Consider the following 27,022-nt stretch of genomic DNA (forward strand, 5'->3'; position numbering starts at 1 on the left):
TCTTCCTTCTCTTTCGGTCGCTTTAGAGGTTTCCAAATTGAATATCTGTGGTGCGATCTGGTCAACGTTGGGGGAGTCGGGCCAATCGGGGATCCTGTAACGGTCGCGGTGGACCATCCGCTCGGCCCATAATAACATCTAAACCGCGTCCGTAACAATATACATATACAGACTTGGCATTTAATATGGGATTTTTTTTGGGGGGGGGGGTGAGCTCACTTTTCAAGATGTCTTAGAACCAAAAGTTCATTGGAATTATGTTGAAATTATTCGAGATTTTGTTAATGTGACCTTTAAAAGAAACAAAAACCACATTTGACATTTCAAAACAAATAAATTGATCCTTGAAAGTGATGTAAACTGATATCGAACTCAATTCATGGACAGTACTGTGTTAAACTTCTGTACGTTTTCCAGAAGTATCTCTTTATTTTGCACATTAGCCAAATTTTATTTTAACGAAAACAAAAGTTAAATTACGACTGGGATTACGGACTAAAATTACAGTTCAGTACTTCGTGTAACCCCCACGAGCATTCAGGAGAGCACGTACATGTTGAAGCACGTTCACGAGATTTGCCAAGGTTTGGACAGGAATCGCTTGCCATGCAGTGACAATAGCCTGCTGCAATTCACGCACAGAGGTCGGCTGCTGGTCCAAGTGGTCGATTTGACACATTAATTCTGCCCACAAGTTCTCTATCGGATTCATATCCGGGGACATGGCAGGCCACTCCATATGCTCTACACCACGGTCAGCAAGAAAGTGTTGTATCATGCGAGCACGATGAGGCCGTGCATTGTCATCTTGGAAAACAAATTTCCTCGAAAGGCTGCATGAGCAAATGGAAGCAATGTTTCTTCCAGAATAGCCCTGTACTTGAACTGGTTCAGGTTTCCATTCAGAACAACCAGGTCAGTTTTGCCACTGCATGAAAAGCAGCCCAAATGGTCACCCCACCACCTCCAGCTTGGACTCTTGGCACTATACAATCTTTGTTGTAGGCTTCATGCACTTGTCTGCGCACTCAGACGTGGCCATCTTGACGATAAACCAGAAATCTGGACTCGTCACTGAAGATCACGTGATTCCAGTGTCCTGGCTGCCATTGACGGTGCTCTCTGGCCCACTGCAATCAGCGCTGGCGGTGTTGTCTGGTCAGGCGTGGCTTTCTCAGGGGACACCTGGCACGATAGCCTGCTTGAACCAGTCGTTGGTTGACTAGCCTTCTGGATACAGGCACATTTGTCAGTTGCTGCCACTCAGCCCTAAGCCGATTAGCTGATTGCTAATCTGATAGCTGATTGCTAAATTGATTAGCTGTACGGCCATTGCGGATTAACCGGTGCAGCTGGCGATCATCCCTCCTTGTGGTTCTGCGGGGACGTCATGGCCTCGGTATTGGAGTAGGGATACCCCTCTGATCATTTCGTTTCAGGATCTTGACACCTGACCTTGAGTGATGCCATACTGCCGAGCAATAGCACGCTGTTTCATGCCGTAATTTCGTAAAGCCACCACTCCATGACAAACAGCATTGTCGAGTTGACGGACCATCTCCAGAGGAAGTGGCAATAACTTTTCGAGACATGCAGCAGTTGTTTTCCACTAATACAGAACGCAACAACCCTTGTATACCCGACTGTGACGCCAATCATCAAATGCACCTGTCCGTACATTTTGGCACGCCACCTGTGATATAACCCTGTTGTTGACTTCTTGCTGCGACAGACAATCAGTGACATGGTTCTTTCAACAAATAAATCACCAAAGTGTAAAAGAAACTCGCCAGATTGATATACTGAGTTAAGAAAGTAAACCCAAGTCAAGAAAAAAAAAAATTCCATTAAATGCCAAGTCTGTATATATATATATATATATATATATATATATATATATATAATATTGTTGCGGATATGGGATTTGGCCTCCATCCATATCCGCTTGTAAATATTCCCCTATTTCCCCAATACTCCCCAACTATCCCCAATCCCCCATTCCCTAGTCCCATTGTCTGTAAACAACACTCTGTAGCCCCGACCTTCCCCTTTTTCCCCCATTAAATGTCGTGCCCAGGTTCACCGCATCTCACGTAGACAACTATAGGACATCTTGCTAGTTATTCTTAGTCTATGTCAGTTAAGGACTCGTTTCCATTAATTCTGACTCTTCGTTGCACCAGAATGTGATTGTATGGCACCAGTAGTAAGTTTAGGACCTCCCCATACCTCCCCGCATCTCTTCCCCATGAAACAACAACACCAACAACAACAACAGCGGCGCGGGGAGTGCGCGTCCTCACTTCGGCTTGGTTAGCCGCCATTGACCATGTGCTCCGACGGGGTTACCACTCAGGGGCTGACTGTCAGCTCCTCGTCAAGGGCGGAGCCCGGTAACCCCCCGCACCCAATAAGAGGCGGCGGACCGATTCCATCTGGGGCGGAGCTAACGAGCCGAGGGCGTGTCACTCCCCGCTGGACAAGCGCAGGAAGACGGAGGTGACGTCAGATGCGCCTCAGCTACGAAGGAGAACGGACGCCACCTCCAGCGCGACGATACCTTCGTCTTCGTCCATGCAGTGACGGCATCTTTGGACCCGCATCTACATCCCCGGCATCTTTGGACCGGACCGGGTCGATTCTGCCCCTGAGCCAAGGTGCACCTTGAGCCATCGACTGCCTGCCCTCCCCTGCCATCAATCCCTGTGTGAGTCAGTCTTGTCCCGCTGGTCTGTGGTCTGTCGGGAATTAGATAAGACTGTGTCTAAGTGCCCACCTTTCTGTGCTGTACCTCTTGTGCGTGTAATCTAAACGTTCTGCATACCCCCATATTATATCCTCCTCCGGAGGTCTTGAGAACTGTACCCCTGGTGTCGTGTCATTTAACCCAGCCGTTGTGTCCTTTCTTTATTGATCTAGCGTAGCGCGATTCGGCCAACGTTCGAGTGTAATCGGGTAACTTGTGCAAACACGGCGGCCATTCCGCTCGGCCCACCATAACATCTAAGTCGTGTCCGTAACAATATATATATATATATATATATATATATATATATATATATATATATATATATATATATATATATATATATGTATTGTTACGGTTCTGAGAGTGTAAATATAACATCATTAAAGGTTAAAGGTTTGCCCCCATAGTTATTCCACAAGCAACACGTAGGCCACCTTAGAACATTAGTTATGTCATAGTATGTGTGAGGATAAGGCCATTTGCATTAGTGATACCTGCGTTGTGTAAAAGAAATAAGCTTAGGTCCCGTTCATTTTGCGGCCACCCTCCAAATCGACCTCGTTGGGCAGCATCCATCCCGCGCCCTGATTCGGCTAATCCACCTCATTTGCCAGCAGCGTTCGCTGCCCTTGGGTTTTCGCTCGAAACCAGCCAAATGCCACGAGGTAGGCCTGGAAAGGGGGAGGAGCGCGAGGAAGAGGTGTGGCCGCATCAGGCAGCACGTCAGAAGGCGGTGACGGTAAGAGCCACCAACCAACCAGAGCTCGGTCGGCATGGCGAAAGAGGGCGTGGTAAAGGCGCATCTAGCAAGTGCTGGAAGGTTCGCTGAAAAGGCTACATAAGCGCGCGCACAAAGCCCTAGAGAGGACTGGCCAGAAGGAATTTATGAGGACTGGCACGATTCACGCATGTAAGAGAAGGACTCACATGTTTGGGCTTGCGCATGATAAAGGACTCGGGATCGTGCTCTGTGAGAGGACTTCTGCGGGAGAGGCGCTTTGCCATTGAACTGTATTGGGAGCGCATATAGCGCCAGTCCACCTATTACGTACGCGGCCACGCCAGCGTAATCACCCAGCCAGCCTACCTTTCGCCCCGCATTTACCCCGTAATTGTCCGATCCGCGTTAAAGACCCGCGGGGAGCTTCTGCCGCCCTGTTCATCTGCTTCGTGGTGCGAGTCGGGGACCAGCGCGAACTGCCTGGATGCCATCATCCCTGGACCATCACCCTGACCATCTACATCCCCGTGTGAGTGTGTCTGAGTGTGAAACGGGCCCGTGTCCTGGGATAAGTTAAGACTGTAATAAGCTGCACTGTGTGTTCTTCTTCTCCTTCCTGTACAAATTGTAAATAAACAAATTGTTATTCCTTGTTTCTTCCTAATTCGGCGTATTTGTGTTTTCCTCCATTGGGTAAGCGTGGCACGATTCAGAACCGCTCAGATCGGGTTTAGTCCTTGTTAACGGCCCGGATCACGGTTCGCTATCGCTCGGCGTTTCCACCTATAACCGTGATTCGGGCGGGGTTTATTTCCTTGCTTCCTGGGAGGCGTTGGTAATTAGGTAATAGGAATTCGGCCTACCACCCTATTCAACGCCGTCTGGAAGGAACGCCATAGCCCCTGATCATGTCGGCTAGTAAAAGACAAGGGGACTAATCTCCCCTTGGTAAGGGGAAAGGCTGACGAGGAGATCCGCAACTATATATATATAGCCAAGCTAGTATATATATATATATATATATATATATATATATATATATATATATATATATATATATGTATATCGTTACGGACACGGCTAGGATGTTGTTTGCCGAGCGGATGGCCGCCGCGCCCGAACAGTTACCCCGACTAACCCGATTCCTGAACGTTGGCCAAAATCGCGCCACAGATATTCAATGGGGAAAAGACTAAAGCGAAGGATGTGAAGAAGAAGAAGACAGAAGTAGGGAATACGGATATAATTTATTTGCTATTTACAACCAAAAGTAACCAAGTTGAAGGAAGGATAATAAAATAATTTACAGAAGAATCAAAGAGACACAGTGAAAATCGCTAGCTTATCTAAACAGGCATAATTAACCCAAGGACAAGACACACAGAACAAACTCACGTACACGAATGGGGAAATTGCAGGCAGGAATGAGAGAAGGTGGGTGGCTGGAGGGGGAGGAAGGCACGGAGCTGGCTGAAGCTTGATCCCGCATGGGACGTCGGGCTGGACCTCGACGGCCGCCGATGCCACCGATCCTGTTGTGTGCGCGGGGTAACGGGTCGTAGCTGCTTGGTGGAGCCAACGCTGCTGGTGGGGGGTCTGGCGTGATGGGTTCTCTCTCCCTCTCACAAACTCCAGGACTCTTTCTCTCTTTGCTTCGCTTCGCCCCTTCTCTCCTCTCTCTTTCTTAGTCCAACCCAGTCCAACAACTTCCTCTCTTGCTTAGTTCAACTCTTAGTCCAACTCAGTCCTCTCTTGCTTAGTCCAACAACAACTTCTAGGCTTTCGTGCACGCTCTTTATAGCGCCTCAGGCGATCAAGCCGCTGGTGTCCAGGACACGCCCATCGGTGAGCTCGCCTCGGCCCTGATTGGTCGGCACGGCCCTCTGGCTCCGCCCTTGATGACGATGGGCGGGCACGCCCAGGAGTCGGCAGCTCCTCCCCCTTCTTCTCCAAGCCGACCTCGTGGCGAATGGAGTCGCGGAGGGAACAGTTGGCAATTGTTGGAAGGGGAATGTGAATGAAAGGGGATCTACTCTTATTTCACTTGGTGCAATGGAGTATTTAAATTAATGGAAGACAAATCCTTAGCCTAATACACATAATAAGGATATAACTACTTAACAGGGATATATGGTGTCCTTCGTGTATGCTTTATGGAATTAACTATGGGAACGCCCTTTGACCTTTATGCAACAGACTGGAGGCAGGAGGGTCCAGAATAAAGCAATAATACAAAAAACACAATAAAAAACACAATCCTCATATCCACAACAATATATATATATATATATATATATATATATATATATATATATATATATATATATATATATATATATATATATATATATATATATATCTATATACTGAAACGCAAAAGAAACTTACCACCTTTGAAACCTTTAAATATCAACAATAACACTGCGTGTAGTAAATGTGTGAACTTATTTGTGAACAATAGTGTCCTCACTGTCAGACAAAACGGTCACGGATGGTCACTTGAACCTTCAATGGTCACTTCATAGCACAGCTGTTGAACAGCCGTTTTGAATGTCAGTGATTAGCCAAGGTGTACGGGATGATTTTAATGAGCTGCACGTGATGTCTTGATATTGGCTTTAAAAAGGCCAGTGCAAAATGGGCATTTCAATCAACATGCCACGATTGTCAAGGGATCAACGGCAGCGTGCCCTGGGCATGCTGCAAGGCGGACTGAGCTACTGTACAAACCAACAATTGCTAATTGAAACATTGGCATTTTATTGATGACATGTCAAGTTTTTGACCAAGATACACCATCTCATCAGTTTGTTCTACAGTACAGAACAGCACAGGGTGCAATGTCAGTCCCCTTTCAATAGCGTGTGTGGCAGGTAGCTCAGTCCGCCTTGCAGCATGCCCAGGGCATGCTGCCGTTGATCCCTTGACAATCGTGGCATGTTGATTGAAATGCCCATTTTGCACTGGCCTTTTTAAAGCCAATATCAAGACATCACGTGCAGCTCATTAAAATCATCCCGTACCCCTTGGCTAATCACTGACAGTCAAAACGGCTGTTCAACAGCTGTGCTATGAAGTGACCATTGAAGGTTCAAGTGACCATCCGTGACCGTTTTGTCTGACAATGAGGACACTATTGTCCACAAATAAGTTCACACATTTACTACACGCAGTGTTATTGTTGATATTTAAAGGTTTCAAAGGTGGTAAGTTTCTTTTGCGTTTCAGTATATATATTGTTGTAGGTGACGGGTCGCGCCTCCCGGCACGGCCGTCCCACGGGTGCAACGCCGGCTGGTTCGACACAGATCTCGGGTTACGCGCCTCTATCGCGATACCAAATTACACCTGTGCCTTGCCAGTTGGGGAGACACCCGTCGCTACAGGTTGGGTTTGTCAGAGACCGAGCGAAGTCTGCCGCAACCTGTAGCCAGCTTGGTTTTAATTACAAATCGAGCGGATTGCTCTTCAATGCGACACAGATGAATGCAGTGCGGCAACTTCCATACGAATCAACCAGATTTAATGGGGGAACATTAGGGTACACAAAACAAGCAAGGCGTTCACGATAACATTATAATTCAACTATGAGTAATAACCCGCTCTTATCTAGGGAGCTACAATTAAGGGTTTCGCGGGGTGACCCTAACGAGATAAACCTTAGGCCTGGACAACATTCATACAAGACAGGGGGGTACTTGGTGGTGTTGATGGACGAGAGGTGAAGATGTGAAACGGGCGAATGCAGCTCGTAACAAGCTGATGTCGCCGGATTCGAAGGCCCCGCTTGGGCCTGCAGTCTGCCAAATGGCGGCCCGCCCTCTTATCGGCCACGCATCAAGCGTCGCGAAATGGCGGCCACCCGCTCTCCTTATCGGCCACGCGATCAGCACGATTTTCCGTTTCTCCCGCTCAACCACGCGCGGAGAGAGCTCTCCGGCGGGAACCCGCCGCCAAGGCCTGTCCACACGCCATCCGCGCATGCGTCTTTTTTTTCCACCTCTTCCCTCGCACGTCCTCAGCGACCCCTCGAAGCGCCGCTTCCGGTTTTTGACGGCGCTTGTCGTTTTTGCCCGCTCAATCGCGCTTTCTCACGTCAATCCATTGCCTCGATCATGGCATTGCAACCGAGGCCGGTCTTAATGGAACTTGCAGCTTGTTTGATTGTCAAGATGTAATTAAAAGGGAACCGTCTCTTGTACACCACCAATGCACCACACAAAACAGCCTGCTACACCTTCCGACACAAAACTACCATCCCAGTACAGACGATCTATGGTAAACATACATCTAAGAGGGGACCTGAACTAATTCTATATTTAATAAACCACTAAGGGCCATTTCCGCAACACTACCCCCACCTTTCTCCCGAGGCTCTCCCGAGCCTCCACTAGGGGCAGCCCGCGGGAATGGCCCTGTCTAACGTACAGCACAAATCTCCCATTTACTCTAACCCACAACATTGCAAGCACTTAACTCCAAGAAGCAAAGTATCAGTAAGATTGGCATGTCCCTATCCTAGTGTGTCGGATCACTAATCTAACAAACACATCCACACTCTATGCACAATACTTAACATTCTAATTATGCATTTGCGCAGGAGGGCATTCAATGTTACTTTCAACACCAATATTCACATCGGAGCAAGACATTCAGAGTTTCAAAGCTTCTTGACGTGTTTGCTCCTTCACGCCTCCTCCCGGCAGTGTTGTGTCTTCACCCCAGAGGGGTTTCCTTCCTTCGTGGCCTTATTGGCCTCTCACCAGGTGAGTTCAGTCGGCCCAGTGGCCTAATCTCACAAAGAGTCCTTCGGCCCACTGAGCCCACAAGACGGCATGAATCTTCGGCTGCAACAGCCCGCAAAAGCACTTTGGCCTCCATGGCCCACAAAAATGCTTCGGCCCACATGGCACACAAAAATGATCCGGCCACATGGCCTACAAAATGCTCCGGTCACATGGCCCACAACCGAGCAGCAGCAGGCAACAAGCCCTGCCTTGGACAGCAGGTGGCACAGTTCTATCGATGGTAAGCAAATGCAGTCTGGAGGCATTCTTGAGGGTGCAAGTGGGGGTGATGACCTCAGCCCAGGCAAAATGAAGAGTACCCTTAACCTTCCTCGCCTGACTTATCTTGGTACGACTTGTTTTAGTATGGTCTTCTTAAAAAGTCCTTTCACTTTTTGGCTGACAGGATGGTGTGCTTCTTAATCAATTGTTATCTGTGTGCTCATGACACACTGGTGGCTTCTCTGGCACTTGGAGAGGGCGACCGAACCTGGCCCTTGTTCACAACTTTCCCATCAACACGACTCGTACCAGGTGTCACACATGAATGGTGCGGAGGAGAGTTCATCGAACCTAACCTTTTACTTGAAGCTCTAACCAATGGCACAAACCCTGCCATTGCCACAATGATCCTAATGACCCATTTTTTCCAACCTGGCACACTGTTCCATTCTTTTAAACCTGGGCAAGGCCCTTATTTGTCTCTTTTTCTTCACTTGGTGGTGCCAGGCATAACTCATTGGCTGGGGAGTGTGACTACAACTAGGCCTCTTTGCCTGCTTCCAATAGGTGGTGGGGGACACCCAGCGACCTCGGGGTTCACCTGAGCGCGCCTCTGGCGCTCCTAAATAAGGGGTGGCTCTCTAGCCCCCACACTGTGCTCTCCAAGCACTCTAACCGGGTGGCTCTCTAGCCCCCGCACTGTGCTCTCTTAGCACTCTAAACCCTACTGTCTGGTGTCCCCTCCCGACTCACCAACTTCCAATACCATGTCACACTCCCAGCCAGTACCACCATACCTTGGCTGCACCTACCCCTAGCAGTCCGCCTGCACAATGGAACAGCAGCCAGAATCCACGTCAAATCCACTAAGTCCCCCTAACCTACACTCACTTGGTTAGGAGACTCCTACCAACAGGGTACATTGTTCGCACTCACTCTCCTCATTCACACAATCACGCCATTCATCCCAAACACCTTTGTCATTCATTCCACAGTGCCACACACCCAGTCCACAACACCATCCAACACCTTCCACTTTTTGCAGGGGTGTTTAACGCCCTGTCTGTCATGTCCCCACTATTTCTCTCACTTTTTTTTTTTTTTTTTTTTTTAAATAGTCACGCACATGCACTTGTGCCACTCTTGTCTCTTCTGTCAGTCTCTCAATTTGCAATCTCTCTCGATATTATTTTCAGTCAAGAATTCCCTTTTTTTTTTTTTCTTTCCAATCTGGCCTGCTTCTGTGGCTCATTGGAAAGGGAGTGAGGGAAGGAATCCCTCATTACCCCTTACATGGCCCCGCCGCCTTTCCGCCACGGCTCATAAGGGTCACGTCTCAATTGGGGTCGTGGTCCACCCCCTCCTTTTCTCCAGGGTTCGCGGAAGTCAGGTAGACCCCACTTGGGGGAGCGGCCTCCCCCTCTTCTCTTTAATTCCCTGACGACAGGTAAATCCCATTTAGCTAGCCGAACCCCTCGTGTCCTCAGAGAGGTCCGATGACCAAGGGACACCTGGCGGTGTCGTTGCTGGGCCCCTCTTGTTCGAAAATGGGTCCAGGGAGTATGTGACGCATGCCAACGCCGCCTGCTACGCATCTGCGCTCTACCTCGAAGTTCCTGTGAAGCTGAGGGAGAAATTACAATCCCCTTTCTAAAGCCTGCTCCTGGTGGAATTTCTATTTCCCCTTGCACCTCGAACCTATTTCCTACGTCACCACTCATTCCATGCTCCGCACTCACACACGTTTCGGCCTTGACAGCACACCCCGGTGCTGTAAACTGGACTATGGGCTCACAGCATTCATCCACAGGCATTCCATCCACACATTCAGGTGTCACGCATACGTGCACCCCATCGGACAGAGTCTCTTGATTAACATCAAATCCAATTGCGAACTTAAGCTCATCGTCCGCACCGTGTATGCAGATGCCCACGTACCTGCTTCGTTCCAAAGTCACATCGGTCCGGTCGCTCATCATTGGTTCGCCACACTCCTCTGGGCCTGTCAGCTTCACTTGCTGGACCTGCTCAAAATGTGTTTCATGAGTCAACAACCCCGTATACTCCCTCCATGTCTCCATCACCAGGGTTTGCTCCAATTGTTGTTTCATTCGACGAGTGATGCCAATCAAGTCCTGCACCACTAACATTCCTCCCTGTGATGACGTCACACATCCCACATTATTGTGCTGCCCTACTTCCTGGCTCCATTTTCTTTCCCAGTTGAGTCGTTCTTCCTCTCTGAGCCTTTTTAGTTGTTCGTTACCTTTCCGGAGTCTTTCCATCTCTGCGGACTCCACCCTTGCTTTCTCCTTTAATTGGTCAATTTCCGATTCATATTCCTCTTGTTTCTTATGCCACCGTCCCTCTTGTGCTTCATTCTCCAATCTCGTCGTTTCTCTCAATTGATTGATTTCCTTTTCCTGCTTCATTCGTTGTTCTTTCATTACACGTTCATCCATCTCATTCTTTGACCTTGCTTTGGCTTCTGCCTGTTCGATCTGCACAGTGTAGTTCCTTTTTAGTTGATCAATTTCAAATTCATATTCTTTTTGTTTCGTATCCCATCGTCTCTTTTGTTCTTCATTCTCCAATCTCGTCGTTTCTCTCAATTGATTGATTTCCTTCTCCTGCTTCATTCGTTGTTCTTTCATTACCCTTTCATCCATGTCATTCTTTAACCTGGCTTTGGCTTCCATCTGTTCAATCTGCACAGTGTAGTTCCTTAACGTTTCCTTCTCCGTCCTCTCTCTTTCCTCACTTAACATCCTCAGCTTGTTTTGTAATTCCCTTTCTTTGTTTTGGTGTTTCTGTAACTCCATCTCATTTTTTAGTCTTGCTTTACCTTCTATCTGCTCAATCTGCCCAGTGTGTTTCCTTAACATTTCACTCTCCATCCTCTCTTTTTCCTCACTTATCTCCTCTACTCTTTCGCATGCTTCCTCTCTCCTTTTGTCCATCCTCTTCCCGTATTCCTTGCTACTTTCCATTTGACGTGCCAGTTCATTTCCTCTGTACTCTGATTCCCGAAACTGGCTTGATTTCTCAGACAATTCTCCCTTCAGTTGTTCCAATTCCAATTCGAGAATCCGTGCTCGTTCCCATCTGGAATCTGTGTTGTCTCGCAATGCGCCGGCCAAGGCCATTTCCGTCCAGTGAATTCGTTCCTGTGCATCGACCAATTGTTGTGACTCCCTTTGCTCCTCATTTTCCTGAACCTCACTTGCCTGCTGTAGTGCCTCATGCAATTTCGTGTGTAACTCCCCAATATAATCCTCCTTACACTCCACCTGCTCCCAGGCATCGTCCAATCGTGCATGAAGCTCGTTTATGTACGCATTATCGTCCTGCTTATTTTGCCATGACGCATGCTGTGACCACGTGGTTTGGATCGGTGGGTGGGAGCGTTTTCTTCGTGATGTGCAGCTCGTTGCACTCTTAATGCCGATTCTCTCCCACCTCGTGTCACGCTGCTGAGCCGCGCAGCCATTTTGCGACTCCATCTTCCTTTATAAATTACGAAGTTTGACACCCAATCCACTCAAAATAAAAATGAAACCAAATTTGGAATTTGCGAGCGACGTGTTTTTGTTTTGTTTTTTTTCTTTACGCGCCTCTCACAATCGATGTTCGGGGTGCGAAATGCACCCCAGGTCCAAATCCCACTCCTCGACACCAGTGTTGTAGGTGACGGGTCGCGCCTCCCGGCACGGCCGTCCCACGGGTGCCACGCCGGCTGGTTCGACACAGATCTCGGGTTACGCGCCTCTATCGCGATACCAAATTACACCTGTGCCTTGCCAGTTGGGGAGACACCCGTCGCTACAGGTTGGGTTTGTCAGAGACCGAGCGAAGTCTGCCGCAACCTGTAGCCAGCTTGGTTTTAATTACAAATCGAGCGGATTGCTCTTCAATGCGACACAGATGAATGCAGTGCGGCAACTTCCATACGAATCAACCAGATTTAATGGGGGAACATTAGGGTACACAAAACAAGCAAGGCGTTCACGATAACATTATAATTCAACTATGAGTAATAACCCGCTCTTATCTAGGGAGCTACAATTAAGGGTTTCGCGGGGTGACCCTAACGAGATAAACCTTAGGCCTGGACAACATTCATACAAGACAGGGGGGTACTTGGTGGTGTTGATGGACGAGAGGTGAAGATGTGAAAAGGGCGAATGCAGCTCGTAACAAGCCGATGTCGCCGGATTTGAAGGCCCCGCTTGGGCCTGCAGTCTGCCAAATGGCGGCCCGCCCTCTTATCGGCCACGCATCAAGCGTCGCGAAATGGCGGCCACCCGCTCTCCTTATCGGCCACGCGATCAGCACGATTTTCCGTTTCTCCCGCTCAACCACGCGCGGAGAGAGCTCTCCGGCGGGAACCCGCCGCCAAGGCCTGTCCACACGCCATCCGCGCATGCGTCTTTTTTTTCCACCTCTTCCCTCGCACGTCCTCAGCGACCCCTCGAAGCGCCGCTTCCGGTTTTTGACGGCGCTTGTCGTTTTTGCCCGCTCAATCGCGCTTTCTCACGTCAATCCATTGCCTCGATCATGGCATTGCAACCGAGGCCGGTCTTAATGGAACTTGCACCTTGTTTGATTGTCAAGATGTAATTAAAAGGGAACCGTCTCTTGTACACCACCAATGCACCACACAAAACAGCCTGCTACACCTTCCGACACAAAACTACCATCCCAGTACAGACGATCTATGGTAAACATACATCTAAGAGGGGACCTGAAGTAATTCTATATTTAATAAACCACTAAGGGCCATTTCCGCAACAATATATATATATATATATATATATATATTGTTACAGATCTGGGATGACGCCGCTCCCCTTGCCAAGAGGGGTTAACCCCTTGTCCATTATACTGGCCGTCGCCGATCCTGGGGGTCTGTGACGTCACTGGTGGTCAGCCACGACCAGGGTAATCGGGCCAGAGACCCAAAAAAAAGACCCCCCGAATACTTGCTTACCGTGACCTCCCAACCAGCGAGGAGACAGCCCCGCCAGAGTCGCTACGGTAATGGACACGCCGAGCGAAGCGAGTCACGACCCAGGCCGTTAACAATTACTAACCCGATTATAGTGGTTTTAATCGTGCCACGCAGACCAATGGAAAGAAAAGACTAAAGCAACTGGATGAAGACGAAACCAAAGCTTGGAGAAAGAGCACACATTTATTATAACAACCACCAGAGGAAAAGAAAGATCAAAGCTGTACAAAGATAGATGGATGTAAAAAGACACAGGGCAGCCTTATCTATACAGTCTTACTTATACCCAGGACAGAACAAACAAAGACAGACTCACACGGGGATGATGACAGGAATGGCAGGAGAAGGTCCGTTCAGCTGGCAAAAGCGGCCGGTTCGGCTCGTTCAGCCGTCGAGGTGCCACACCGACCTCGCGCCGTTGGTTGCGTAGCGGACCCGACAACCACTGGAACCAACGTGGTTGCGTCGACGCCACGACTCTCCCTCTCTGGGTATAATACTGGGATTTCCCCTCGCAGGTAAGGCACGATCTCTTTCTGCTGCGCGCTCGTCCCCTCTGCTGGTCTCAAACCTTCTCTCTTTTGCGCGATCTTCCAAACGCATATCTTAAGCGGGGTCGTGACACGCCCTCGGCCGTTTGGGTCCCGCCCCTGTGCTCTGTTGGTAGCCTTATTAGGCAATGGAGCTGAACAGCTCCGCCCTCGTGGCGAGCCACGGTCACGCCTCTTCTCGGCGACCCCGCCCTTCTTGTTCAAACAGAGCATGGAGCACATGTTCAAAATGGTGGCGAACGCCGCTTTCAAACCCAGCCCAGTTGAGAGGTCGCGCACCCCACGCTTGTCGAGCTGCTTTGCAGAGAGAGAGTTTGCTGGGGTATGGAATCATTGAAGGGGAGCTATCCTGAATTGTTAATGCAACGTGGTGTCAATCTAGTGGATACAGAGCCTTAATTAAACAGAATAGGAAATAATTAGCAAGATGATTCTAAGATTGGCTGAGTGTTGTGATGGCCTAGGGTGTGGTATTTAATAATTAATAAAAGGGGATTATATTACAAAGGGGGATATTTACAAGTGAAGGGGGGGTTCCCAAATCTGTAACAATATATATATATACACACACAGTCACGTGAAAAAGTAAGTACACCCCATGGAAAGTTTTGACTTTTTCAACACATTTCAACATACAGCTATTTGATCTTTATTTCAACAATATTGAAAGATAAAGGTGATATAATATAACAAATGTCATGAAACAATTACATTTTGTAGTCCATTGTATAATTTAAATAACCATAAATGCAAATTTCGCATGTGGAAAAAGTAAGTACACCCTTGGCTCTAATAGGTGGTATTGCCCCCTTTGGCAGAAACAACCTCAAGTCGGCGTTTCTTATAACTGTCTACCAGTCTCTGACATCGACTGGGAGAATTTTTTGCCCACTCCTCCATGCAGAATTCTTTCAGCTGTGCGATGTTTGAGGGGTTTCTTGCATGCACAGCTCGTTTCAAATCCCTCCACAACATCTCGATGGGATTTAGATGCGGGATTTGACTTGGCCATTCCAGACCCCTCCATTTTTCTCTTCAGCCATTCCTTGGTGGATTTACTGGTATGTTAGGGTCATTGTCATGTTGCAAGGTCCACCTTTGGTTGAGCTTCAACGTTCCGACAGATGGCCTCACATTATCCTCAAGCATCCTCTGGTACAATGAAGAATTCATAGTAGATTCTATGATGGTGAGCTGCCCAGGCCCTGATGCAGCAAAGCTGCCCCAAACCATAATATTTCCACCACCATGCTTTACAGTTGGTATCAGGTTGTTGTGGTCAAATGCTGTCTTTGGTTTTCCCCAAACATGTCTTCTGGTACTGTGGCGAAATAGCTCTACCTTTGACTCATCTGTCCAGAGCACATTGTTCCAGAAGTGCTGGTCTTTGCCTAGGTGTTCATTGGCAAACTTTAATCTTGCCCTGATGTTCTTTCTGGGCAGCAAAGGTTTCCTCCTGGCACACCTCCCATGTAGATCAAAGTTGCGCAGCCTCTTTCTAATGGTAGACTCGTGCACTTTGACATCAACAGTAGCAAGAGCTACCTGTCGGTCCCGTGATGACATTCTGGGGTTCTTCGATTTCTTTCAGCATCTTGCGGTCTGCTCTCGGGCTAAACCTGCTGGGGCGGCCTGGCCTGAACAAGTTGGCAGTTGTTTGGAATGTTCTCCACTTGTAGATGATCTTCCAGACAGTCGAATGATTGATTTCAAATTGTTTGGAGATCTTTTTAAATCCCTTCCCAGACTCGTAGGCATCTATAACCTTCTTTCTGAAGGCCTCAAAGAGCTATTTTGATCTAGGCATGGTGATGCCGCACACTTCAACAACAAAGAGCAAACCAAACTGAATGAGGTTTAAAGAAGACAGGTTCCTCCAAGATCCTCTCCTACGATGTTCTAATCATTTGCACCTGAGCTGGTGCACCTGATTCTAATTTAGGTATTTGAAGTAGTGAGAAATGTAGGGGTGTACTTACTTTTTCCACATGCGAAATTTGCATTTACGTTTATTTAAATTATACAATGGACTACAAATGGTTAATGTTTCATGATATTTCTTATATTATATCACCTTATCTATCAATATTGTTGAAATGAAGATCAAATCGCTGTATGTTGAAAAAGGCAAAACTTTACATGGGGTGTATTTACTTTTTCATGTAACTGCATATATATATTGTTGCTAATTTGTAATTGTTGTAAATATCACCCTCTGTAAGTGTAATGAATTCTTGTAAATATCTCCGTTTGGTGTGTAAAGGTCAAAGGTCGTCCTCTTAGTTCGTCCATATACATGCACGTAGCAAATCATATATCCTTCTTAATAGTTATCTCCTTATTCTATGTAGTTTAAGGCTCTGTTCCCACTAGTTGACACTGCATTGCACCGAATTCAAATAAGGTAGATTCTCTTTCATTCCCAAAGCCTCCATTTCCAACCGCATTTCCAACTGCATTATTGCCAACTGCATTGGGCGGTTTTCTTCACCCCAAAACTCCATTACGCACGCGGTCAAGTCGGGGAAGAAAGGCGTGTCTCCGCCCCTCGTCATCAGAGGGTGGAGCCAGCGAGCCCCCACCAGCCAATCAGGGCTGGTGAGATGCCATCACGGGCGTGGCGCGGATTGATCCAAGAGCGCGTTATAAAAGCGCCCGCGCAAGACTATGACAAAAAAGAAGTGCGTAAGAGTCCAGTTGAGGAGAAGCAGAGAGAGGGATTTTTGAGGGAGGTGCGCTGGACCAGAGGCAGATTCTGCGGAGTAGGAAAACAGCATCAGAGACGCAGGAGGCGGAGGACGCGTGAGACAGCTGCCGGTGTGAAACCGAATACGTGGAGCTGCCGGCTCCTCTCTGCCAGCCCGACGCGGAGCTGTGTTTGCCGGGTTTTCGCCTCGACCCCAAAGCGTGGATCGGAGCACGCGCTTGGAGCCGGACCTCGACGCCTACCATCTGCCTGGACCCTCCTCTGCCGTCCCAAACCATTCCTGCCATTCCATCCTTTTGTGTACGTAAGTTTGTTTTGTGTGTCTTGTCCCTGGGAATAAGTAAGACTGCATAGTATAAGCTAGTAATTGCACTGTGTCTTCTGGTCCTTCCATTCTTTCTGTCTTTATTTTATTATCCTTCCTTCTCCTTGGTTCTTTTGATTGTGTAAATAATAGTTAGTAATAAATCATATTTGTATTTCCTACCTTCGTTCTTCTTCTTCATGCTCGTCCGGTCGTCTTTGTGATTTCCCCATTGAAAACCTGTGGCGCGATTTTGGCCAACGTTCAGGATCGGGTTTAGTCTTTGGTAATGGCTCGAACGTCGTGTTGCTAACACCGCTCGGCAATTATAACATCTAAAACCGGGGTTCGAGCGGGAGTCCCTCCCCTGCTCGCAGTCAGGAGTGGCACTTAGGTCCTTGGGACTTTTTGTAGACCAAATACCCTGGCTGCTCCCGACCGGGAGTGGCGTTGGGACCCCCAGGACTCACGTCGGTCAGTCGCGGACAAGGGGATTGATCCCCCCTTCTTAAGGGGAAAAAGGCCGACGGAGAGATCCGTAACAAATTGGTGTCGAGGAGTTGGGATTTGGACCCGAACCAAATTTGAAACATCTTTAAAAAAAAAAAAAATTGGTCAAAATTACGAGCGGCCGAAATTGTAATAACATCCAAATTCGAAATCGTGCCATGGATGGTCAAGGTGATCGGATGCCGGTTGGGGGGTTAGAGGGGTTAGAATCAACCCAGGACCCCAGGGAGGAGGTGGGAGTAATGATGGAGGAGGAGAGCAATGAGAATGTGGTTGAGGGGGTATCAGGTACACGAGATGGCGCACGAGGTTTCAGGCGCACAAAATGGCGCCTCGCACGAGCGCGCGGTGGCCGCGCCCACTGCGCAGATGGGGGTGGGCGACATGCAAGCCTTCATGGCGCAAATCAGGGCATGCTTCGTGGTGCAAAGTAAAGAAATAGATGAAAAGATGGACAAATCAAGGGCGGAAATCAGAGAAATGAGGGACGAAGCCAGGGGTACCAGTGAACAGTTGGGAAATAAATTTGAGGGATTAGAAAATCAAATCGGGGGATTGAGAGACGGGTGGGTAGTCTAGAACAAAGGATAGGGGAGCGATTAGAAAATCAAATCGGGGGGCTAGAAGCTAAATTTGAGGGTTTAGACAATAAATTTGAGGGTTTAGACATTAAATTTGAGGGGTTAGACAACGGGATGAAAGGGGTGAAGAATGGGTTAACGGGGTTAGAAAACACAATGGAAGGCAAATTGAGGGAAATAGGGGAGCAATCCGCCCGGGAAATTAAACAGATGGGAGATCAGAGAGAGGAGGTGAAAATCGGGTTAGAAACCAAATTGGATGCCCAGAGGAATGATTTGGAACAGATGGGGGCAGCATCTACCAAAGAGATGGGAGAAATGGGGGAGGAGATCAGACGAGGTGTGAGCCAGGAGGTCTCGGGGGTACGCGAGGAGGTAAAGCGAGGTGAGGAGCGTATGGAGAAGGAGGTGAGAAATGGGACGGCAAAGTTACAAGGTGGAATCGAGGAGTTGACGCAGGGGGTGGGGCAGCTGACAGTGGGACAAAGGGAGTTGAAGGAACAGGTAAAAAAAGAATACGGCTGTGATCGAGGGGTTGAAGGCGACCCAGAAGGAAATAAAGAGGGACGTAGCAGTCATAAAGAAGGAGTGTCAGACGGTACATGAGGGACTGACAGCAAGGTTGGACGAGGTGACAGAGGCAATGGAGACGAAAGAACGGGAGGTGAGGACGCACATAGAAACTATCAAGGTGGCCTTAGAGGACGAAATTGAGGGGGCGCACCGGGAGATGAAAGAGGTGAAGCAAAAATTAGAGGATGTGGAAGAGGGGGTGAGTGAAATTAAGAAGAGACGGAGGGAAACTAAGAGGGAGATAAAGGAGGAGGTGATGGAATATGTACAAGGTCTGTGCTCAAATCATGAAGATGTGCTTACTCACCAAATAAAGAGTTTGCAGGTGGCGGAAGAGGAGCGACGACGAGGTGCCAAGGTGAGTGGCGATATACTCGGAAATGTATATGGTGTGAGCACTGTGAGGGGAGATTCAGTAGGCTTGGGGGTTGGTGTAGACCTGGGTGTTCGTGAGGGACCAATGGTGAGGTGTATGGCTGGTCCGGAGTGTATGGATAGAGGAGGTGTGCAAGGAGGTCCGACTATGGGGAGTGAGAGGGGTATTGGTGAGCAAGGGTGTGTGGGTATGCAGTGGGTAGCGGGTTGCGGAAGGGTGACCCAGGCATCGACACCAAGAGGGGTAGTGTTTGGAGGGACGGAGGATGTGCGGGAGGCCCCCGGGAATAGTGTACTGTGGGGGCCCGAAGGGTTTGGTCCCACGCTGATCGCACAAGGAGTGACGCACGGGGTCCGGCCTTCGGGCGCCGACAAGGTCCCACTCGCGCCGTATGACGGCAAGAGTGATCTGAGGGTGTACCTGGCACAGTTTGAATACGTGTGCAGAGGCAACGGTTGGAATCCGGACGAAGGTGGAGTACACCTTTTGGGGGCACTGCGCGGTGCGGAGGTGCTGACCGAGCAGTGGTGATGTTATGATGACCGAGGGTAGATGTTATGATGACCGAGCGGTGGTGTATTACCGCGACCTAACAGGATCCCCGACTCACCCGATTCATCTCCCAAACGTTGGCCGGATCGCACCGCAGCTAGTCAATAGGGAAAAGACGAAAACGACGCAATGCAAAGAGGAAAAGGAATAAAACGAGAAGACGTACAGACGAGTAATGGGATTTATTATTTACACAAGCAAAACGGAGCAATCAAGGTTTATTTACAACACATAAGACGCAGGTGACACAGTGCAAATACTAGCTTATAGTTATACAGACTTAACTTATTCCCAGGACAGAACAAACAAAGACACTGACTCACGCGGGGAATGACAGGAATGGCAGGAGGTGGATGGCTGGAGGTGAACGCTTGGTGGAGCCAACGCGGAGCTTGGTGGAGCCTTGGTGGAGGTTAACGCTTGGTGGAGCCAACGCGGAGCTTGGGGGGTTGGTGTGACGGGTTCTCTCTCCTTCCCTCACAAGCTTCAGGACTCTTTCTCTCTCTTTCTTAGTCCCACCCAGTCCAACAACTTCCTCTCTTTCTTAGTCCAACTCAAGGCCTTCCTGTCTTCTGATCTCCTCCCTCCTCGACTCCTCACCGCAACCAACGCAACCACTGACCGCCACCACCGACTCCTCACCGCAACCAACTGACGACCGACTCCACTGACTGACTCTTCACGACTCTCTCTTGACGACCAACTCTTTGTGACCAACTCAAAGTGCATCTCCCTTGGGAACACCCCCGCCGTGGGTTATATAGGCCCCGCCCCTTAACCTTTTCGAACCTCCCCCAAACGTTTTCTCCCCGCCCTCTCAAGCCAAACCCCTTGTTCATGGTTGGTCGAGTGGGGCTGGCTCACTCCTCCCCTCTCTGACGAGGTGGGGACCCGCCTTCCTTCCCCCAACCCTGCCTCGTGGTCAATGGCGGATGAAGGGAAAACCGCCCAACATGCAGTTGGCAATGCGAATTGCAATTGACGGAAAGGGGGGGAATGGAAGTGTTGGGAGTGGGAATGAAGGGAATCTATCTCTTTCACTGGTGCAATGGAGTATTTCAATTAATGGGAGACACAGCCTTACTCTAAAAACACATAATAAGAGATAACTATCAAACAGAGGTATTCTATTATTTGGCTGACGTGTATGCTTGTGGACTAATTATGGGATGCCCTTTCACCTTTACACAGCTCCGGAGGCAGGGGGGCGCAGAATAAACAATAATAATAATAATACACAATCAAAAAATATACAGTCCTCATATCCGCAACAATACGGTAATGCAATAATTACCAACATCTTTTTTGTGGGGTACACGGGATAAACAAGATGGACAATACAAGGACTTTCAGGAAAGAAAACGAAATTTGAAGGAGGTGGATTTAGCGTGGATTAACGGGGGTAGAAAACATCAAATTTTGGATGGGGAAAGATCAGAGATGGTGGTGAACAGCTGTTTTGATGACTTTGAGGTCTTGCAGCTGAGACTAAAGCTATAGCACTTGCATCTTCCCTGACATTCAATCTTGCATCCACATTTCATCAGTTCGTTGCAACTTTTCGCAATAGGTGAAAGTGTAGTCCAACACATCAACCATTTTTCTTCCTGTTGCACCCATCCCCAGTCTGCAGGACTATGAATTTCTGACTGACTTTCTGACCGACTCCAAATAGCAGCTATACTGCAGCAATTGTACCATAGACAAATCATTTTTTGATACACCACATGTTAGCTGTGATTTAATGTCTGCTCCATGTTCAATCATGCACACAAACTGAAGAAGTGCTGGCCTGGACTGGCTTCTTCAACACATCCTTCAAACAAGTTTCCATCATATTTGGACTTGTGGCCAAGCATGTATGTAGTAGGGCAGATATGTGACAAAACCTATATGTGTTTTGTCATGCAAGCATGAAACTTGGCAAAGTTATGGAGTACCCAAAAATATTGTTACGGATCTCTCCGTCGGCCTCTTTTCCCCTTATCGAGGGGGGATTAATCCCCTCGTCTATGACTGACCGACGTGGTCCTGAAGTTGCACAAGCTCCCTCCGGAGAGGCAGGTGCGCAACCTCGTTCGCGACCGTGGACAGATGTTAATTGTCGAGCGGTTTAGCAACCGCGGCACGAACTATTAACAAGAACTAGACCCGATTCCTATTCGTTGGCCAAATCGTGCCACAGGTGTCCAATGGGGAAATCACTAAAGGGACCGGCCGAGCATGAAGAAGAAGAACAAAGGTAGGAAATACAAATATAATTTATTACTAATATGTACACAATCAAAGGAACCAAGGAGAAGGAAAGATAATAAAATAATTTACAGAAAGGATGGAAGAACCAGAAGACACAGTGCAGTTATTAACTTACCTAAACAGTCTTACTTAACCCCAGGACAAGACAAAAGACAGACTACGGTCAGACTCACACGAATGGATGGATGAGGCCAGGCACGGATGACTGGAAGGGGAGGAAGGTTCGGCTGGACACGGGAGGACGGCCGGGCCGGGAGTGAGCAGCCGCCGCCCTTCCTCAATCGTGCTCGCCCGGCGGCGTCACTTCGCAAAAGCTCAAAGCTGCCGTGGTCACTACTGCGGTTGTCTCAAAGCTTCGATGGTCCCAAAGCTGTGGTGGTTTCAAAGCTCAGGCATGCTTCCTCAGGTGCGTCGCATGCTCTCCAAGGACTCATCTTTTGGGGGCGTCGTGGGACGGCTTATATAGACCACACCCTCGAACCTTCGCGAACCTCCCCGATCGTTCTCTCTCCGCCCCTTTCAAGCCAAACCCCTCGTCCTTGGTTGGTTAATCGGGGTTGGCTCACTCCTCCTTCCGATGACGAGTGCGGAGACACGCCTTTCTTCTCCGAGCTGACCACATGGGCAATGGAGGGTGAATGCAGTTGGCAATGCAGGCTTTGCAGAAAACCGCCCAATACAGTTGGCAATGGAGGCTGTTCAGTTGGAAGGGGAACTATGTTATTTCATTCGATGCAATGAAGTGTCAACTAGTGGGAACAGAGCCTTAAACTACATAGAATAAGGAGATGACTATTTAGAAGGATATATGATTCGCTACATGCATGTATATGGATTAACTAGGAGGACGACCTCTGACCTTTACACCGGAGGGTGATATTTACAACAATTCTCATTACAACAATAAAAAAAACACAGGATTCTCAAATCCGCAACACTGCACCCTCATCCTCCAGGCACGTCCTCGGGCCTATAAAACTTTAACTTTAGTGTGACACGTAGGTGTAGTTCCCTCTACATTTAACCTGACCCTGAGTGTGACCGTTTTAAAACACAAATAAGTATGTCCCCCTGCTGCATTGCACCCTGCCTAACAGATTTACGCCCACAGCTAACCGAATTGCGGAATTGTCTTCAAACTATACATGAACGGTGGGGAGCATTATTTACAACTGACGCTAATGGTATTTACAAAACTAACCCAGGACCTGTGATTGTTCTTTTGAGGGGGAGACAGCCTGCTCTGCATCGACGCACCAGCACCAAAAATCAGCACCATAAAGCACCAAAATGCACCGGAGTGCACAGTCACCACAGTCAATAATAAACAAAAGAAACCCCTGGTGCTCTTGCTCTTCGGCTCCCTCTGCTGGCCAATGTTCTTCTTGATGTTGTCTTCCTTCAGGTTCTTCTTGCTGGCGGCCTATTTAGACATAATAAAATGAACATTGCACAAACGTGTCGGCATTTTATTTATGGCCCACAGGGGCCGACTATGAGGGGTTCACCTGTATGGCATAGGTGCCATGTTACCAAGGTCTGCCAGCAAGATCTCGGGCCATCATGGCCGGTTCCAGCAGAGGGGCCATGCCCCAACCCGTGGGGTCCATAAATGGTGCTCAGCCACAGACATGTAGTCCATAAGTGGTGCATGGATGCAGGCAGCTGGTTGCAAGGATTCGGGCACACAATGGCGGACTCCCGCACGCTCCCCTCGGTGCCCAGAGAGCACAGTCCTCGGGTGGGAGACAGGGGAACAGAAGACAGGTGAGCGAGGGGTAAGGTCACAAGGGTACACATCAAAACAGGTGTTACGTATTCGGCCCTAATGATGATTGTTATGATTACTGTTGTGGGTAGAAGAATTAAAAGCCCTCCTGGGGAAATGTGGCCGGAAATCCGGATCAAGACCGGAAGCGGTGGAGCGGAGAAAAGGGGTGGAGCGAAGAGAAAACGGGGAGACGTGTTGTGATTGCCGCTCCCGACCGAGCAGTGAAAAGCGTTTTGATTGCAGCTCCAGCCCGAGCAGTGAAACGTGTTCTGATTGCGGCTCCCGACGGAGCAGTGAAACGTGGTCGGATTGCAGCTCCCGACCGAGCAGTGAGAGAAAGCCGACCGCCACTTTCGCCACGTGCATCACCGGCCGTGCCCGGGTTTTTGGCGGCGCGTCGACCAGGCGTTTCTCTCCGGTGGGCTGCCAGGGACGACTGTGCAACCCACAAGTCCGCAGCTGTGGGAGGGTTATTGAGGAGACTCGCGGATTGAACCGCCACCGGGTACGTACCCGAAATCATCTTTGGCCAGTTTCCCATTCTACCGCTATCGTGCTGGGGATTGGACCATGTGACCTGCGGGTTGGCTCGATCGTCTCCGCTTCCATGGATTGGAACCGGACATTGATTCCACACGCTGGAGCGAATCGACGTCACCTTGGAGGAGGACAGAGACATTGGGGAAAGGGCCGTGAGTTTGGGGGTTAAGGGACTCAATAAGGTGGTACCACCTGTAGAGATGAATTATATGGTGTTTGAAGTGTGATAAAATATTGTGGGTTTGAAGGGTCATAATACATTGTGGTTTGTTCGTATCCCTTGGTGTGGACTCGTTGGTTGATTGGCTGGTTTTCACACAAGGACAACACCTCTTTCTGCTGGGGTCTCGATAGGGGAGGACCCCGTAACAGAAATTGGGGGCTCGTCCAATTGATATTCGTGGACTCGCAATTGGGTCTGCGTCCGGGAGCTGAGAAATTCCTAAATTTAGTCCGGGAAAGAATTCCCAAGTTTGGAACTTTTTCCAAATTCCCAAAATTTTCCCAAAAACAAACAACAACAAAAAAATAAAAAGAGGAAAAACTTTTGTTTTGTTTGTTGGGAAATTTTGGGGTGAAGGTTAACAGGTGCTCACGGATAGTCACCATGGTGTTTGATGCCGAAAAGTTTGCGGCGTCCCCTAGTGAGGCACAGTTCCAAGCGTTAAAAAAAATCAGAACTCTTGATATTGGCCAGACATTTTAACTTGGAGGTCCGAGTTAATATGGGGAAAGCAGAGATGCAGACATTGGTGATAGAAGCTCTGGTGGGACAGGGCACATGGACAGAGGTAGCCTTGGATTGGTTACCCGAGGAACAAGAAAATGTGGAGCTCCGGAAACTGGAGATGCAACTGCAGAGCCAGGAAAGGTTAAAAGCAGAGGAAAGGAAGACAGAGAAGGAAAGAGTAAAACAGGACCGAGAACTTGAGGAAAAAAGAATAGAACAGGACCGAGACCTCGAGGAAAGAAGAGCAGGGGAAAGAGCGGAGGAAAGAAGAGCCGAAAGGGAGTTAAAGGAACGTGACATGGAGCTTCAGCAGGAAATTAAAATCAAGCAGCTGGGGTTAATAAGAGAACGGGGAGAGGTACCATCCATGCCAGCTGGTTCGACACCTAGTCAGAACACCTGGGATGTTGGCAGACATGTGAGGCTGGTCCCACCCTTCAATGAGAAGGAGGTAGCCAAGTTTTTTCCCCACTTTGAGAAAGTGGCTCGACAGTTAAAGTGGCCTGAGGAGTACTGGTCCATACTAGTACAAAGTGTTCTGGTGGGTAAAGCTCAAGAGATTTATTCGGCTTTACCGATTGACCAATGTGCAGAGTATGAGGCATTAAAAAAACACCTTCTCAAAGCTTATGAATTGGTCCCGGAAGCTTACCAGCAAAAATTCCGGAATTCCAGGAGGAGGGAGAGTGAGACCCATGTGGAATTTGCCAGAGTGAAGGAAACCATGTTTGATAGGTGGTGTGATTCAAAAGATGTCGGGAAAGACTTCGAACTATTGCGACAATTGATCCTAGTGGAGGAATTCCAACAGTGTGTCCACGAGGACATTAAAGTTCACCTGGAGGAAAGGAAGGTACCAAAGCTGTATGAGGCCGCCACCATGGCAGATGACTATGCATTAACAAACAGGATGGGGTTCCGCAACCCGAACTTCTCGCCCAGGCCTAGCCAGGGGAGCTATGGTACATCAGGGGCGGAGAACGAGAATCCTTGGGGGCGGCCTCGAGAGGATTATGGGGACCACTCTGATACCACCACTTTTCGAAATCAGAAGACTATGGGTCCAAGACAGCCTTATCTTCCGGGGGGCTCGAGACAGACCATGAGGTTCCCCTCAGGGCCTACTTGCGCCTTTTGCCGGAAACCTGGACACTTGATGTCCAGTTGTTATCTCATGAAAAGGGAAAACCCAGAGCGGAGTCCGGCTAGTACAACTCCGAATGCGATGGCAAACGTAAGAAATCGCCCACAGAAGAGTTACCAACCATTTATTTATGAGGGGTTTGTCTCCCTAGAGGGAGACTTGACTAACCCAAGACCTGTTAGGGTATTGAGGGACACCGGAGCCCATCAATCCTTAATGCTTGAAGGCATTTTGCCATTGTCAAAGAGAACAGCAACTGGTGATAGTGTTCGGTTACAAGGGATCGGTGGCTGTGTTAATGCCCCACTTCATGTCATCCATTTGGAATCCGATTTGGTGTCAGGACCGGTCACCGTCGGTTTACAAGCCACGCTTCCTGTAGAGGGAGTATCTGTGGTTATCGGGATTGATTTGGCCGGGGGTCAAGTTTATGGTAACCCGAGGGTTGGTAAAGAGCCCAGCAGGGAAAATAACACCACCCCAGCTCGGGATGGCGACGAAAGTACCAAGTTATTTGTAGGGGGACTGAACTTCAAAACAGAGGAGGAGGTTCTGACCTCTGTCTTCAACAGATATGGGCCGCTTGTGGAAGTGCAGTTGGTAAAAGACAGGGAAACGCAACAGTCAAGAGGGTTCGGTTTTGTCACGATTGCAAGCACAAAGGACGCCAGAGAGGCAGAGAAGAATTGGAATGGTAAGGAGTTGGAGGGTCGGACCATAACAGTAGGGAAGGCATTTCGTAGGCGTCGGGAGGTCTACAGAAGCGGACAACGTGGCGGTAGTTTTGGTGGTGGCAGCAGCCGATATTACTATGGAGGCTCCCAGAGTTACGGCATCTCCCGAAAGAATGATTGTCGGATTGCAGCGGAGCACGTTTCACTTTAGATACGGCGGAGCCGCCGAGCCCAGACTCCTACACGGACTAACCGTGAATGCC

This window comes from Myxine glutinosa, chromosome 10, assembly GCF_964187855.1.
Source record: "Myxine glutinosa chromosome 10, kmMyxGlut1.1, whole genome shotgun sequence".
NCBI lineage: Eukaryota > Metazoa > Chordata > Myxini > Myxiniformes > Myxinidae > Myxine > Myxine glutinosa.